The sequence below is a fragment of the Macaca nemestrina genome, chromosome 1, assembly GCF_043159975.1.
Source record: "Macaca nemestrina isolate mMacNem1 chromosome 1, mMacNem.hap1, whole genome shotgun sequence".
Lineage (NCBI taxonomy): Eukaryota > Metazoa > Chordata > Mammalia > Primates > Cercopithecidae > Macaca > Macaca nemestrina.
This window is the reverse complement of record NC_092125.1, coordinates 189,481,085-189,496,868: the sequence shown is the minus strand read 5'-3', so window position 1 is coordinate 189,496,868 and position 15,784 is coordinate 189,481,085. Positions and strand designations below refer to the sequence as shown.

Below are 15,784 nucleotides of genomic sequence, written 5' to 3'. Positions count from 1 at the left end.
ATACTTTTAATCTTTTTTAACTAAAAATATATTTTCAAACTTATGTATTTTTCCATATTTACAACTTTTAATATATATTTTCCATTTATTGTTTTTTTAATTTTGCTTCCCATTTTGAAATAACCATTAAGTTAGAATAAAAACATTTTTAAAAATAAAGAGCATATTTTAAAAGTCTTTTTATAATTTTTAAATTAAAAACATTTGGAAATAAGCTATATATTTCATGAGTACTTATTATTTAATTTAACATAAGGAATTACTTTCTTCCTCTGCTGATGTCAATTTGAATGTTGGCAGTTTCCAAGGAGGAAGTTGAGGGTTTTGGTGAAGACTGTCATCCATCTCCAACGCTAAGCCTAAAATAACTATTTAGGATAGCATCGCAAAAGGAACGCAGGTTGGAGAGAGATTCCAGATGTTCTTGTAACTGAGCTTTAGGAAAGTGCACTTTATGCAGAGGTACAAGGAAACCAAACACATAGGTAACCACAGTAGAATGCGTATCTCCAAGGAAAAGCTGAGATGTTCACCATCTATCTGCCAGAAGATTTAGGCACGTCTTAGCATCTCTATATCCACGATTCCACTTCTCACAGGTGGTAAAGGAGAGGCTCTCCTCTGGTCAGGAGAATCCGATCAGTGCTCTTGCAGACATTTTTCCAGACAGGATCAAACCCAAGGGAAAAGGAATCAATGAAGCAAACCAACACCATGGCTTTGTCACAGCAAAGTAATTGTTGCTTTCCACCCAGAATGCGTGAAGCGCTAGAGGAGGCAGCTTCTATTCAAAGAGAACAGTGAAAGCCAGTGTGTCTGCCTTTTGTTTGGCTGGAAATTCACAATAAACATTATATTTCTGTTTTCCTTAAAAGTTGAATATTTTTGCCAGCGAAGAAACAATTTTGTCTTCAGTTGTCAAAATTGATATATCTTCCCTTAAACCTCTCCAGTGGCTATCTATGACATTAACTTTCTTTTCTTTTCTTTTCTTTTTCTTTCTTTCTTTCTTTTTTTTTTTTTTTGAGGTAGAGTCTCCCTCTTTCACACAGGCTGAAGTGCAGTGTCACGATCGCTGCTCACTGCAACCTCCGCCTCCTGGGCTCAAGGGATCCTCCCACTTCAGCCTCCAGAATAGCTGGGACCATTGGCACACGCCACCACACCTGGCAATTTTTTTGTATTTTTAGTAGAGATGGGGTTTTGCCATGTTGCCCAAGCTAGTTTCAAACTCCTGAGCTCAAGTGATCCACCGTCTGGGCTTCCCAAAGTGCTGGGAGCCACCACGCCTGGCCCAACATTAACTTTCAAGCGTGCACCAGATAATTTGGCATAAGCCATCACCACCACATGCTCGCTGTGTACTGGTAGGAGCACCTAGCCGCCTCCCAGCCACTGAGCTCCAAGGAGCCACCATCTTGACAGGGCTGATGGTTGCTGCTCTTAAGTCTCTTTTAATCAACAGAATGGCTTTTTTTTTTCATTCCTTGTGTCATTTAGTTTTAGTTTTATGCCATTTATTCATTGAAGAAACTGGGTAATTGGTCACTTGTGATTTCCCACATCCTGGACTTGAATTTGTAACCTTGGGATGTCATTTAATATATTTCTCTATCCTCCGTGTAAACTGATACTATATTTCTCAGAGTTCTCCAAAGAAACAGAAACAATAGAATACATAGAAATATAAGAGGGAATTTATTATGGGAATTGGCTCATGTGATTATGGAGGACAAAAAGTCCCATAATATGTCATCTGCAAGCTGGAGAACCAGGAACGCTGGTGGGTGGTAATTCAGTCTCAGTCTGAATGTCAGAGAACCGGGAGTGGGGAGGTAAGGGGAATGGGGGAGGATGAGTGTCACAGATCACACACATTTCTTTTTCTTATAAATTACCCAGTCTGTGGTATTCTGTTATAGCAACACAAATGGACTAAAATATACCGAAGATCTTGGTTCTTGGTGGCATTTGCTTTATCCCATTATATAAATATAATACTTTTGAGATGCCAATCCCAGTATTATTACCAGCAATAGGTCTACTGAATACTGCTTAAGATTTCTTTTTTTTTTCTTTTGAGACGGAGTCTCGCTCTGTCACCCAGGCTGGAGTGCAGTGGCGCGATCTCGACTCACTGCAAGCTCCGCCTCCCAGGTTCATGTCATTCTCCCGCCTCAGCCTCCCGAGTAACTGGGACTACAGGCGCCCGGCACCGCGCCCGGCTAATTTTTTTGTGTTTTTAGTAGAGACAGGGTTTCACCGTGTTAGCCAGGATAGTCTCGATCTCCTGACCTCGTGATCCGCCCGCCTCGGCCTCCCAAAGTGCTGGGATTACAGACGTGAGCCACCGTGCCTGGCAAGATTTCTTTATATTTGTTTTGTTCAGATATATCTCACTATATATTGTACAGCCTATATACACTGTCCCACTGTACGCTGTACACAATTATACTGTTTCAAAATTAGGTGAAAGAATTCTCTGTGTGGTTATGACACAGCTTGATAGACCAATGGGTTTTCATTCAGTTTTTTGTAAAATTTATTTTTAATTTCGTATATATTTTTATCAAAACTATAAAACAAGGCACGTTAGAAAGTTATAGCTTACATCCCTATCCTTTTTCCAATAGGTAATTATTTCTATTAGTTTTTATTTTAATACCTTTAAATTTTGAAACTGGAAGACAATATATATGCATATGCTTTTATTTTTATTCCATTCATACACAAAAAAATGCAATACTGTTAATACTCTTCTGTATGCTACTTTTTCTCATTTTCATTCTCTAACAATTTATACAGATATTCTTTTTTTTTTTTTTTTTTTGAGATGGAGTCTCGCTCTGTTGCCCAGGCTGGAGTGCAAAGGCACTATCTCTACTCACTGCAACCTCCGCCTCCCAGGCTCAAGCAATTCTCCTGCCTCAGCCTCCCAAATAGCTGGAATTACAGGTGCCCATTGTGATGCCTGGCTAATGTTTGTATTTTTAGTAGAGACAGGGTTTCACCATGTTGGCCAGGCTGGTCTCAAACTCCTGACCTCAAATGATCCACCCACCTCAGCCTCCCAAAGTGCTGGGATTACAGGCGTGAGCCACCGTGCCTGGCCTTATAAAGATATTCTTAATTTTTTTTTTTTTTAGCAGCTGAATAGTAGTTCAGTGCATGTATGTACCATTCATTGTCTATTCACCCGTTCTCTGCAGATAGAGATGTGGACTGCTTATAGTCTTTCATGATTACAAAATGTGCTGTAATAAATAGCCTTGAGCAGTCATCCTTTTGTGGTTTTGGCATTGTATTCTCAGATGCAGATACTTGGAAGAAGGGTTGCTTGGGCAGAGTAAATACATATGTAATGTTGCTAGATGTTGTCAAATCCCCCGCATAGTTGTACCATTTACATCTCCATCAGCAATACAGGAAAGTACCTATTTCTCCACTGTCCCACCAACTCAGAGTGTCAAGTTTGGGATTTTTGCAAAAATGATAGATGAGCAGTGGTATCTCCGTTTAGTTTTAATGTGCATCTCTTTTACTATTTCTCTTAATATGAGCAAAGTGAACATCTTTTCATATATTTAAGAGCCATTTTCATTTGTTTTTCTGTAATTTCCCCATTTTTCTAACAGGTTGTCAGAACAGGATTTTACATATTAGGGATGTTGGTATTTTGTGATATAAGTTACAAGTATTTGGTCTCAATTGTTTATTTAACTTTTGACTTTCCATACAGTATTTTGCACATACAATTTTAAGAATATTTAAGTAGACAAAGTTACCCATTTTTCCTTTATTAAATCTGAATATGGAATCACAGTTTGGAAAGTCCTCGTCATTTCCAGATTGTGAAAAAATTAACCTATAGTTTTCTCTAATTTTTAAATTATATATATTTTTTGACAATGAATACCTAAGAAGTTTTTCTCTAATATTTTATGACTTTACTATTTTTATGTTTAGATATTGACCAATTTGGAATTTATCCTAATATAAAGAATGAAGAATTAATCCAGTTTTACCTTTATCCACATGATTATCGGTCATCCCAACACCACTTGTGTTAGGTCATTCTTGGATTGCTATAAAGCAATATCTAAGACTGTGTAATTTATTCTTATTTTTATTATTTTTGAGATGGGGTCTTGCTCTATCACCCAGGCTGGAGTGCAGTGGCACGATCTTGGCTCACTGCAACCTCTGCCTCCTGTGCTCAAGCAAATCCTCCCACCTCAGCCTCCTGAGTAGCTGGGATTACAGGCGCCCGCCACCGCACCTAGATAATTTTTGTATTTTTTGTAGATAGAGATGGGGTTTCACCATGTTACCCAGGCTGGTCCCGAACTCCTGAGCTTAAGTGATCCACCTGCCTCAGCCTCCCAAAGTGCTGGAATTGCAGGCGTGAGCCACAGCGCCTGGCCTCTCATCTGCTAGTTTCTGATGGTTTTTTCACTTCATCCCACGGAGACCAGGAAATAGTCCTGCCGGTCTCCTCCATCGTAGTGCTAGTCAAACTGTGGTTACAGACTGGTGCCAGTCCATGAACTGTGGCTACCAGATGCAACAAGGTGGATGCTTGCTCCAAAATATAAATCAATGCATTATTTCTTTCACAGAGAAAATCATGCTTTAAAAAAAAAAAAAAAAAAAAAAGGCAGTGGAGTCTAAATATGCGCTCAGTGACACAGGAGAATGGCTACTTTGAGTAGCACTGACCTAAGCATCACAGTCAATATGGAAACTTACAAATATATATAAAACTTGGAATTTCAATACTGGAAAATACACTTTTTGAAGTGCACATGGAATGTGCATAAAAGTAGATATTTTAGGCCAAAAGAAAAAACCTCAATCAAATACAAATAACACAAATAGCATTTTCTGACTACAATGCAATAAAGCTAGAAACTGATAATAATAATAAAGTTTCTACCACTGGGAAGTTTTTAAAAATGCACATATTTTAAAATAATTCCCACAATAAATGGAAAATAAAAAGTTTAGAATTACTGAAAATGGTAAGCCGGGCGAGGTGCCTCACGCCTGTAATCCCAGCACTTTGGGAGGCTGAAGCAGGCGGATCACCTGAGGTCAGGATTTTGAGACAGGCCTGGCCAACATGGGAAAACCCCGTCTCTACTGAAAATACAAAAATTAGGGCGGGCGTGGTGGCTCACATCTGTAATCCCAGCACTTTGGAAGGCCAAGGCGGGCGGATCATGAGGTCAGGAAATCAAGACCATCCTGGCTAACACTGTGAAACCCCATCTCTATTAAAAAATACAAAAAAAGTTAGCCGAGCGTGGTGGCGGGCGCCTGTAGTCCCAGCTACGTGGGAGGCTGAGGCCGGAGAATGGCGTGAACCCGGGAGACCGAGCTTGCAGTGAGCCGAGATTGCGCCACTGCACTCCAGCCTGGGCGACAGAGCGAGACTCAGTCTCAAAAAAAAAAAAACAAAAAACCATAAATAAAAAGATGATTTAATATCAGAAAGATACCAATCTACCAATCCAATTCTAAGGTAAAATTTACAAACTAAATGTGATTTCTATTTACAGTTCCAGGTTTTATAATTTTCTGGAACCAGAGAAATTGATTATAAAATTCTTTTGGAAAATAAATAGGGCCCAGGTGCAGGGTGGGTCATGCCTGTAATCCCTGCTTTTTGGGAGGCCAAGGAGGGTGGATTGCTTGAGCCCCGGAGTTCAAGATCAGCCTAGGCAAAAGGGCACAACCCCAATGTCACCAAAAATACAAAAAATTAGCTGGGAGTGGTGGCGGACGCCTGTATTCCCAGCTACTAGGGAGGCTGAGGCAAGAAAATTTCTTGAACCTGGGAGGTGGAGGCTGCAGTGAGCTCAGATGGCGCCACTGCACTCCAGCCTGGGTGACAGAGTGAGACCCTGTCTCGAAAGAAAAAAGAAAAGAAAAGAAAAGAGAAAAGAAAGAAAAGGAAGGAAAGGAAGGAAAGGAAGAAAGAAAAGAAAGAAAGGAAAGGAAGGAAACAAGCAGATGAGGACTAAAACGATCCCTAGCTGCCCTCATTTCTCATTAGCATAAGACATTCATACTAGTGCCATGACAGCTTACAAATGCCATGAAAATGACCTGGAAGTCCCCTTTCCCAGAAAGTTCTAAATAACCTGCTCCTCAGTTGGCATTAGTCCACCCCTTAATTTGCATGTAATCAAAAGTGGGTATAAGTGAGTATAAATACAACTGCCAACAACCCATAAGTTGCTGACTTTGGGCACACTGCCTATGAATTAGCTTTGCTCCAAGAGGAGCAGTACCATTCAATAAAAAATTGCTGTCTAAGACTACCTTCTTGTCCTTGAATTTTTTCCTGGGGAAAGCCAAGAACCCTCCTGGGCTAAGCACCAATTTTGGGGCTCGCCTATACGGCATCAAAGATGTGATTTTCTAAATTCTTATTCACTTTTTTGTCCACTTGATTTGTCTTGGAATGAGTGTGTATTAAAATTTTCCCTTGCTAATATGCTTCTACTTTGTCTATAGCTCTTGTAGTTTTTATGAAAGTTGATTGTTGTTATTGAGTATGTATATACATTATATATGTGTACTATATATATATGTAGTATCTCCATTGTTCATTTATCCATTAACATTATGAAAAGGACCTCCTGGCCGGGCGGGGTGGCTTACGCCTATAATCCCAGCACTTTGGGATGCTAAGTGGGGGCAGATTACCTGAGGTCAGGAGTTCAAGACCATGTTTACTAAAAATACCAAAAATTAGCTGGGAGTAGTGGCGGGCGCCTGTTATCCCAGGAGGCTGAGACAGGGGAATCACTTAAACCTTGCACTCCAGCCTGGGCAACAAGAGCGAAACTCTGTCTCAAAAAAAAAAAAAAAAGGTCCTCCTTTTTCTTTTTAATGCCCTTTGGTCACAATTCTATATTGACAGGTATCAGCATCATAACTTCTGCCTGTATTTTACATTTTGCCTAGTATGTGTTTGTCCTTCCTTTTATTTTTAAATGTTCTTAATTTCTTTGTTTAATTTCTTTGTTTTAGGTGTATCTTATACATAGCATAGAGCTAGACTTTGCTTTGTCTGACAACTTGAAAATACTTTTATATAATATGTGAGTTAGCCTCATTTACAGTTTAGATACAAATCAATCCACGTGCTTGTTTTTTCAGTCATGGAGTATTTTACTACATGGTCATCTATCTTCTCTCTCTCATTCTCTAGCCCTTTAAAAAATATTGCTCTTGGGATTTAGGGAGTTTAATATTTTGTTCTGTTATATTTATTTTATTTTATTTTATTTATTTATTTTTTTGAGACGGAGTCTTGCTCTGTCGCCCAAGCTGGAGTGCAGTGGCGCAACCTCGGCTCACTGCAAGCTCCGCCTCCTGGGTCCACGCCATTCTCCTGCCTCAGCCTCCCGAGTAGCTGGGACTACAGGCGCCCGCCACTGCGCCCAGCTAATTTTTTCTATTTTTAGTAGAAACGGGGTTTCACCATGGTCTCGATCTCCTGACCTTGCGATCCACCCGCCTCGGCCTCCCAAAGTGCTGGGACTACAGGCGTGAGCCACCGCGCCCGGCCTCTGTTACATTTAAAATAATACATTTGCAGGCTGGGCACAGTGGCTCATGCCTGTAATCCCAGTACTTTGGGAGGCTGAGGTAGGTGGATCACCAGAGGTCAGGAGTTCAAGATCAGCCTGGCCAACATGGTGAAACTCTGTCTCTACAAAAATACAAAAATTAGCTGGGCATGATGGTGGGTTCCTGTAATCCCAGCTACTCCAGAGGCTGAGGCAGGAGAATCACTTGAACTTGGGAGGCAGAGTTTGCAGTGAGCCAAGATCGAGCCATTGCACTCCAGTCTGGGTGACAGAGCAATTCTCCATCTCAATAAATAAATAAATAAATAAATAAAATAATACATTTGCAAAATACTATTTTCCATCTTCTTAAAGATAATGGTCTGTTAGTTCCCTGATTTGAGAAATATTAAAATTCTTAACTAGTGACAACTTCCTCATCTTTCCTTCCCTCTCCCTGACATCTATGTCAAGTAATATATTATTACTTCCTCTTTATAACCACAAAGCAATTGACGAGTTTAGCCTATTTTTCATATATTCTCCCTTCTTCCCTCCCTCCCTTTTTTTTTTTTTTTTTTTTTTTTCCCAGAAACAGAGTCTCACTCTGTTGCCCAAGCTGGAGTATAGTGGCAGAATCAGCTCACTGCAGCCTTGAACCCCTGGGCTCAAACGATCCTCCTGCCTCAGTCTCCCAAGTAGCTGGGACTACAGGTGTATGCCATCACATTTGGCTATTTGTTTTTATACACATTTATTTTTGTAGAGATGGAGTCTTGCTATGTTGCCCAGGCTGTTTTTAAACTCCTAGCCTCCAGTGATCCTCCCACCTCGGCTTCCCAAAGTGCTGGGATTACAGGCGTGAGCCGCTGCGCCCGGCCCTCCCCCATTTGTCACAGATGCACTTTATCTACATTGTCAGCGCATATAACAATTATACACCATTCTGTCACCTTTCTCCTCAATATTTACTTTTAGTGTTACAATTAAATATATTCAATGTTTACCACTAATCCTCATTTTGAAGCGTATCCAGGTTTTTCTTGATGTCTGAAGCTTGTTCTCTGGTAGATTCCTCAGAAATAATCTCATGGGAACAATATTTCCTGAGTTCTTACATGTTCGTCACAGTTTATCCATGGCCTTTGTACTGTATGGTCAGCTCAGCTGGATAAAAATGCTTGGCTTATATTTTATTGAATATTTTAAGCATGTCACCTTATTGTCTCCTGACATAAAGTGTTTCCATTGAAAACTCTGATGAAAATCTGATTTTTTTTTTTTTTTTTTTGAGATGGTGCCTCACTCTGTCAACCAGGCTGGAGTGCACTGGTGCGATCTCGGCTCAATGAAACCTCGGCCTCCCGGGTTCAAGCGATTCTCCTGCCTCAGCCTCCTGAGTAGCTGGGATTACAGGTGCCCACCATGATACCCAGCAATTTTTTTGTATTTTTAGTAGAGACGGGTTTTCACCATGTTGGCCAGGCTGGTCTCAAACTCCTGACCTCAAGTGATCCGCCCACTTGGCCTCCCAAAGTGCTGGGATTACAGGTGTGAGCCACCATGCCCGGCCTCTTTTCTTTTTTCTTTTTTTTTAAGTTCCTGCCCAGAGATCAAAAAGTTCAGTAATTTTTTTCTTCCTGTGATTAAGAGCAATGGAGAAAAGTTCAATGCTTTTATTAGTATATGTCTCAGTGTTGATCATTCCAGGCTAATTTTATCAGTTATGTGGTATGCCCTTTCAATATATCTTCTTACATGGCAGGAATGTTTTCTTGAATTACAGTTCTTAGCAGTTGCTTTGTTTTATTGCTTTGACTTTCTTTTTCAAGTTCTCCTGTTATAGACATTCTGAATCATGTTTGCCTGCCCTCTATATCACTTTCTCTCAAACCTTTTCTTATTTCTTTTTTTTTTTTTTGAGACGGAGTCTCACGCTGTTGCCCAGGCTGGAGTGCAGTGGCGCGATCTCGGCTCACTGCAAGCTCTGCCTCCTGGGTTCACGCCATTCTCCTGCCTCAGCCTCCTGAGTAGCTAGGACTACAGGCGCCCACCACCGCGCCCGGCTAATTTTTTGTATTTTTAGTAGAGACGGGGTTTCACTGTGGTCTCGATCTCCTGACCTTGTGATCCGCCCGCCTCGGCCTCCCAAAGTGCTGGGATTACAGGCTTGAGCCACCGCGCCCGGCCACCTTTTCTTATTTCTTCCTTAATTTTCATTTGATTCTTTTTTCTTTTCTTTACTTTTTTTTTTTTTTTTGAGACAGAGTCTTGCTGAGTCACCCAGGCTGGAGTGCAGTGGTGTGATCTTGGCTCACTGCAACCTCTGCCTCCTGGGTTCAAGTGATTCTTCTGCCTCAGACTCCCAAGTAGCTGAGATTACAGGTGTGCGCCACCATGCCCAGCTAATTTTTTTTTTTTTTTTTTTTTTTTTGTATTTTTAGTAGAGATAGGGTTTCACTATGTTGGTCAGGCTGGTCTCGAATTCCTGGCCTCAAGTGATCTGCCAGCCTTGGCCTCCCAAAGTGCTGGGATTACAGGCACAAGCCACTGGGACAGGCCTTGATTCCTTTCTTTTTTCTCGTTTCCATCCTCTGTTTACTGTGTGTAATTTTTAGTGCTATTTATTATTCGCTCTTTTGTTCCTTCCAGTTTAGTTTTTATTTCTGAAACATTTTTCTGTTATTTCTAATTCTTTTCTTTCTTTTCTAAGCTCTGTTTTCTCTTTATGTCTTCTTACTGCTGACCCACTCTGAGTGAGCTTTAAAATGTTAACTTTGTATCACTCTTTCATAGCTTCTATTATTTTCTTAATTTCCTTTGTTCATTTAAAAATATTATATTACAGGCCAGTGTAGAGGTTCATGTCTGTAATCTCAGCACTTTGGGAGGCTGAGGCGGGCAGATCACCTGAGATCAGGAGTTTGAAACCAGTCTGGCCAACATGGTGAAACCCTGTCTCTACTAAAAATACAAAAATTAGCTAGTGTGGTGGCACGCACCTGTAATCCCAGCTACTCAGGAGGCTGAGGCAGGAGAATTGTTTGAACCCAGGAGATGGAGGTTGCAGTGAGCCAAGATCATGCCACTGCACTCCAGTCTGGGGCATGGAGCGAGACTCTGTCTCCAGAAAAAAAAAAAAAAGAAAGAAATATATTTGCCCAATGTAGCCACCTTGCCAATAGTCTTGGATATGTATCCCTCCTGTTCTGTTGCCAACAGGTATCTACACTTTCTTTCTCCTTCATCTCCAGGCTATCTGTTCAGGTCTATTTGTACACTATTCACTTAGATTTTCCTCAGTGAGTGAGGGCTTCAGGTTTCTCTCTGGAGATTTTCTGGAGCATTGAGTACCTGGGCTGCCCTGCTTCCCTCAAGCCTTCCAGTACTCCCACTGTACTCACCTGAAAACCAGAACATGCATAGCCACCTCCAGCTGTGACTGTTCCGTTTCACCAGCCAAGGTCTCCAGTCTGAGTGGGCTCCTTCCTTTCACAGGTGAGTACTTGCTAGTGATTTCTAAATTCAGCCTTTGGCTTCTCTGTGCCTCCTCCTTCACTGTTGATGATACTGCACAGGTCCTTCTGCAGTTTGGTTGCACCAGCTCATATTCTAAGGTTTGTGGGGGATATTTTGTCCCCTGGTTTGTTGAAACAATCACATGCATCTTTTTTTTTTTTTTTCCTTTTCTGTCCTTGTTACTTTGCTTGGTGGGTTCTATGCCACATGGATCTGTCTCCCCAGCAGCTGAAAGCTAAAATTGTTTCACCGAATAGAGTTACCTTACTCAAGAATAGTCTCCTTCTCAGGACGGCTCACAACTGATGGCTGGTTGACATGGGAAGATAAGGGCCTGGGCTCCTCACCCCATCTGGGGACAGACAATTCTGAAGGGTCATTCTACCCATGGGATCAAGGAAGGCCTCATTGGGACTTCAGTCACTGTCACACTTTCCCCTTTTCCCAGTCATGCTTTTCTTTTTCCCTCCACAGGTGCTGATACTGAGAGTACGCCCTAATAAACTTCCACTGCGCTGCTCTGTTTCAGAGTCTGCTTCCAAGGAACTCAACTGGCGGCACTCTCCTTTTTTCCTTTTTTTTATAGAATCTCATCCCCACAACAATTTTCTTTAAAGATCTCAATTGGTTTTATTTGTCATTCTAGAATCAGGTAACACTTCATTTATAAAATAGAAAAAGTGTTTCCGGTACTCGGTTTTCATGAGGGGATATGGAGGGATACAAACAACTCCCCTGTTCTCTCCAGCGTACTCTGGCCTTTCGCTCTGGAGTAAGGTGTGTGTGCTCTTGCCTAGAGACGGGAGGCAAACATGTAACTTCAGGTCACCCCCTGCTAGAAAGACCCCCAGATAACTTTGTTTAGAACCCATCTCAGTGTTTTTTGTTTTGTTTTGTTTTGTTTTAAAGAATAAGCTGGCCGGGTGTGGTGGCTCATGTCTAAATCCCAGCACTTTGGGAGGCTGAGGTGGGAGGATCACTTGAGGCTGGGAGTTTAAGACCGGCCTGGGCAGCATAGTGAGGCTCTGTTTCTATAAAAAATAATTAAATTAGCTGAGTGTGGTGGTGCACACCTGTAGTCCTAGCTACTCAGGAGGCTGAGGCAGGAGGATTTGGGCTTGAGCCCAAATATTCAAAATTGCAATGAGCTATGATTACCCCACTCCATGCACCCTGGGCAACAGAACTAGACCCTTTCTCAAAAAGAAAAAGAAAAAAGAACAAGCCTAGCTCATAGTATACAGAACAAGGTAAGAGGGACAGGATTTCAAAACATGCCTACACTTTCTGAGCGTGAGAAAGTAATCACAACCTCATCCCCATTTTTTTGGCACCTGTTTGTGTCCACAGATTCTTTTTTTTTTTTTTTTTTTTGAGAGGGAGTTTTGCTCTCGTTGCCCAGGCTGGAGTGCAATGGCGTGATCTCGGCTCACCGCAACCTATACCTCCCGGGTTCAAGCAATTCTCGTGCCTCAGCCTCCCAAGTAGCTGGGATTACAGGTGTGTGCCACCACGCCCAGCTAATTTTGTATTTTTAGTAGAGACAGGGTTTCTCCATGTTGGTCAAGCTGGTCTTGAACTCCCGACCTCAGGTGATCCACGCACCTCGGCCTCCCAAAGTGCTGGGATTACAGGCGTGAGCCACCGCACCTGGCCTATGCCCACAGGTTCTTAGCGGCATTTCAGGCACCCATCTCCGGTCTGACCCCACTGCTACAGAAGCAAAAGCAGCTGTGGGTCTTAGGACTTCTTGGACAATTAAACATTCTTTCCTTCAGAGGACAAGAGCAGTGTGAGTGCTCGGCAATGAAACATTCTTTCCTTCAATCAGAGGACAAGAGCAGTGTGAGTGCTCGGCAATGGCTTTGATAGGGAAAAGGAGGAAAGACCTTTTGATCAGCCTCTGTCTCTGGGTGAAATTTCAATTTCCATCCTATGTGGAATATAAAATCAAAGTAGTCTTGTTTATAGAAGACACATGGCAAACCCTGAAAAGGGTCTATTATATGAAGCTTTTATTCCCCCTGTCAAATCCTCTGTTTCATTTTAACACAAAACAGTTTTGAGGGATGGTGATGGTCCCTGCATTGTTTTTGTCTTTAATGGCAATGCCTTTAATATTTAGCCAATTAATACGTTTGCTCTTAGTGTCTGAAAACAAAACCAAACACACACACAACTCTTTATCATGATTAGGAAATGTCCTTTTTCTCCTGTTTTACTTAGTGTTTTTACTAGAAATGGTTCTTGAATTTTCACCACTGCCATAAAATATAATTGTGTGGTTTACAATTTTTTTTTTTTTTTTTTTTTTGGAGACAGGGGCTGGTTCTGTCACCCAGACTGGAGTATAATGGCAAAATCTCAGCTCACTGCAGCCTCTGCCTCCTGGGCTCAAGTCATCCTCCCATCTCCACCTCCCAATTAGCTGGGACTACAGGTGTATACCACCATGCCTGACTAATCTTTTGTGTTTTTTGTAGAGATGGATTTTCATCACGTTGCCCAGGCTGGTCTTGAACTCCTGGGCTCAGGAACTCCTCCCACCTCGGCTTCCCAAAGTGCTGGGATTAGAGGCGTGAGCCACCACACCCGGCCTGTGGTTTTCTATTTTATTTTATTGATGTGATTAATTAGATTGTTGGGTTTTCCTAATGTTGAACTATTCCCAAGGGCTTCAAATAAATTCTATTTTCAGGTTTATTCTCAGGTGCTTAATAGTTTTTGTTGCTATGGTGAATGGGATCTTACTTTCGATTACATTTTCTAATTGGTTATTGCTGTTATATAGGAAAGCTATTGATTTTGTACATTGATCTTGTATGTGGTCACCTTGCTGAATCCTCTTACTAGTTCTAATGGTTTGTCAATTGATTTTTTTAGGTTTCTCTATATAAGCGATAGTGTCATCTGCAAATAATCACAATTTGTCTCTTTTTTTCTAATGTTTATGCTTCTTAGTGCCTTCTTTCTCTTCTTGAATTAGAGAGAACATCTGGTGCCATTCTGAACAGTAGTGGTAAAGGACATTCTCGTCTTACTTTCTAACTCCAGTTGGAAAGCTTCTATTGTTTCACCATTACCTAACATTTGCTGTAGGTTTTTATCATTGTTTTATTAAAAACAAGACATGTATCAATTAAGCATTTTTCCCTAGTTTGCTAGGAGAGGTTTTCTTCTTTCATATTATTAATGTGCATTTAATTTATTCAGATAATTGTGTTTTTTATGTTTACATCATTAATAAATACATATATTCTAATGCTGAACCATTTTAGAAAGCTGGGATAAATCCTCCTTACACTTGATGCATTGTTCTTTTTTTTTTTTTAGACAGAGTCTCGCTTTGTCACCCAGGTTGGAGTGCAGTGGTGCGATCTCAGCTCACTGCAACCTCTGCCTCCCAGGTTTGAGTGATTCTTCTGCCTTAGCCTCCTGAGTAGCTACGATTACAGGCACACACCACCATACCCGGCCAATTTTTGTATTTTTAGTAGAGATGAGTTTTCACCATGTTGGCCAGGCTGGTCTCCAACTCCTGACCTCAACTGATCCACCTGCCTCGGCCTCCCGAAGTGCTGGGATTACAGACATGAGCCATCACTCTTGGCTGAATTGTTCTTTTAATACACTGTTATATTTAATTTGTTGTTGTTGCCTTTTGGGACAGGGTCTTGCTCTGTCACCCAGGCTGAGTGCAGTGGCACAATCACAGTGCACTGTAGCCTCCAATTCCTAGGCTGAAGAGATCCTCCTGCTTCAGTCTCCCAAGCAGCTGGGACTACAGATGCGTGCCACCATATCAGGCTAAGTTTAAAAAAAAAGTTTTGTAGAGATGGGGTCCTGCTTATGCTGCCCAGGCTGGTTTCAAATGCCTGGCCTCAAGCAATCCTCCCTCCTCCCAAAGTGCTGGCCATACAGGTGTGAGCCACTGTGCCCGGCCATGCTACATGTAATTTATTAACATTTTATTCAGGACTTTTGTTTTATTGTTCATAAATGAGGTGTTTTTTTTTTTTTTTTTCCTGTTGTCTGGCTTTGGTTTCATGATATACTAGTCAGGAAATTGTGCTGGGTGGCATTCCATCTTTTCTTACATTCTTTTCTTCTTTCTCTCTTTTTTTTTTTTTTGACAGGGTCTTACTTTGTTGCCCTGGAGTGCAGTGTCCACGTCCTGGGCTCAGGCAATCCTCCTGCCTCAGCCTTCTGAGTAGCTAGGACTACAGGTGCATATCACCATGCCTAGCTAATTTTTACTTTTTTTTTTTTTTTGTAGAGACAGGGTCTTGCCATGTTGCCCAGGTTGGTCTTGAACCCCTGGCCTCAACTGATTCTCCTGCCTTGGCCTCCCAAAGTGCTGGCAATCCATGTGTGAGCCACTGTGCCCGGCCCTTACTTTCTTAAATAGTTTACATAAGATGAGAATTACATATTCTTCAAAGGCCCTCTTGATAGGCTCTGGTATTTATATTATGCTATTTTCATAAGCTGAGAAAAATTTTAACTAATATGCTCTAAAGCTGGGGTCCCTAACCCTCAGGCCATGGACTGGTACCGGCAGACGGGCGAGCATTATCGCCTGAGCTCCGCCTCCTGTCAGATCAGCAGTGGCATCACATTCTCAAAGGAGCACGAACCCTGTTGTGAACTGCGCATGCGAGGGATCTAGGTTGCGTGTTCCT

General features: G+C 41.6%; 1 pseudogene; it reads right to left on the bottom strand.

The window, feature by feature from the left end:
• Nucleotides 1-279: 279 nt before the first annotated feature.
• On the bottom strand, nucleotides 280-4,050 carry LOC105495227 (metaxin-3 pseudogene; annotated as a pseudogene).
• Nucleotides 4,051-15,784: the final 11,734 nt, after the last annotated feature.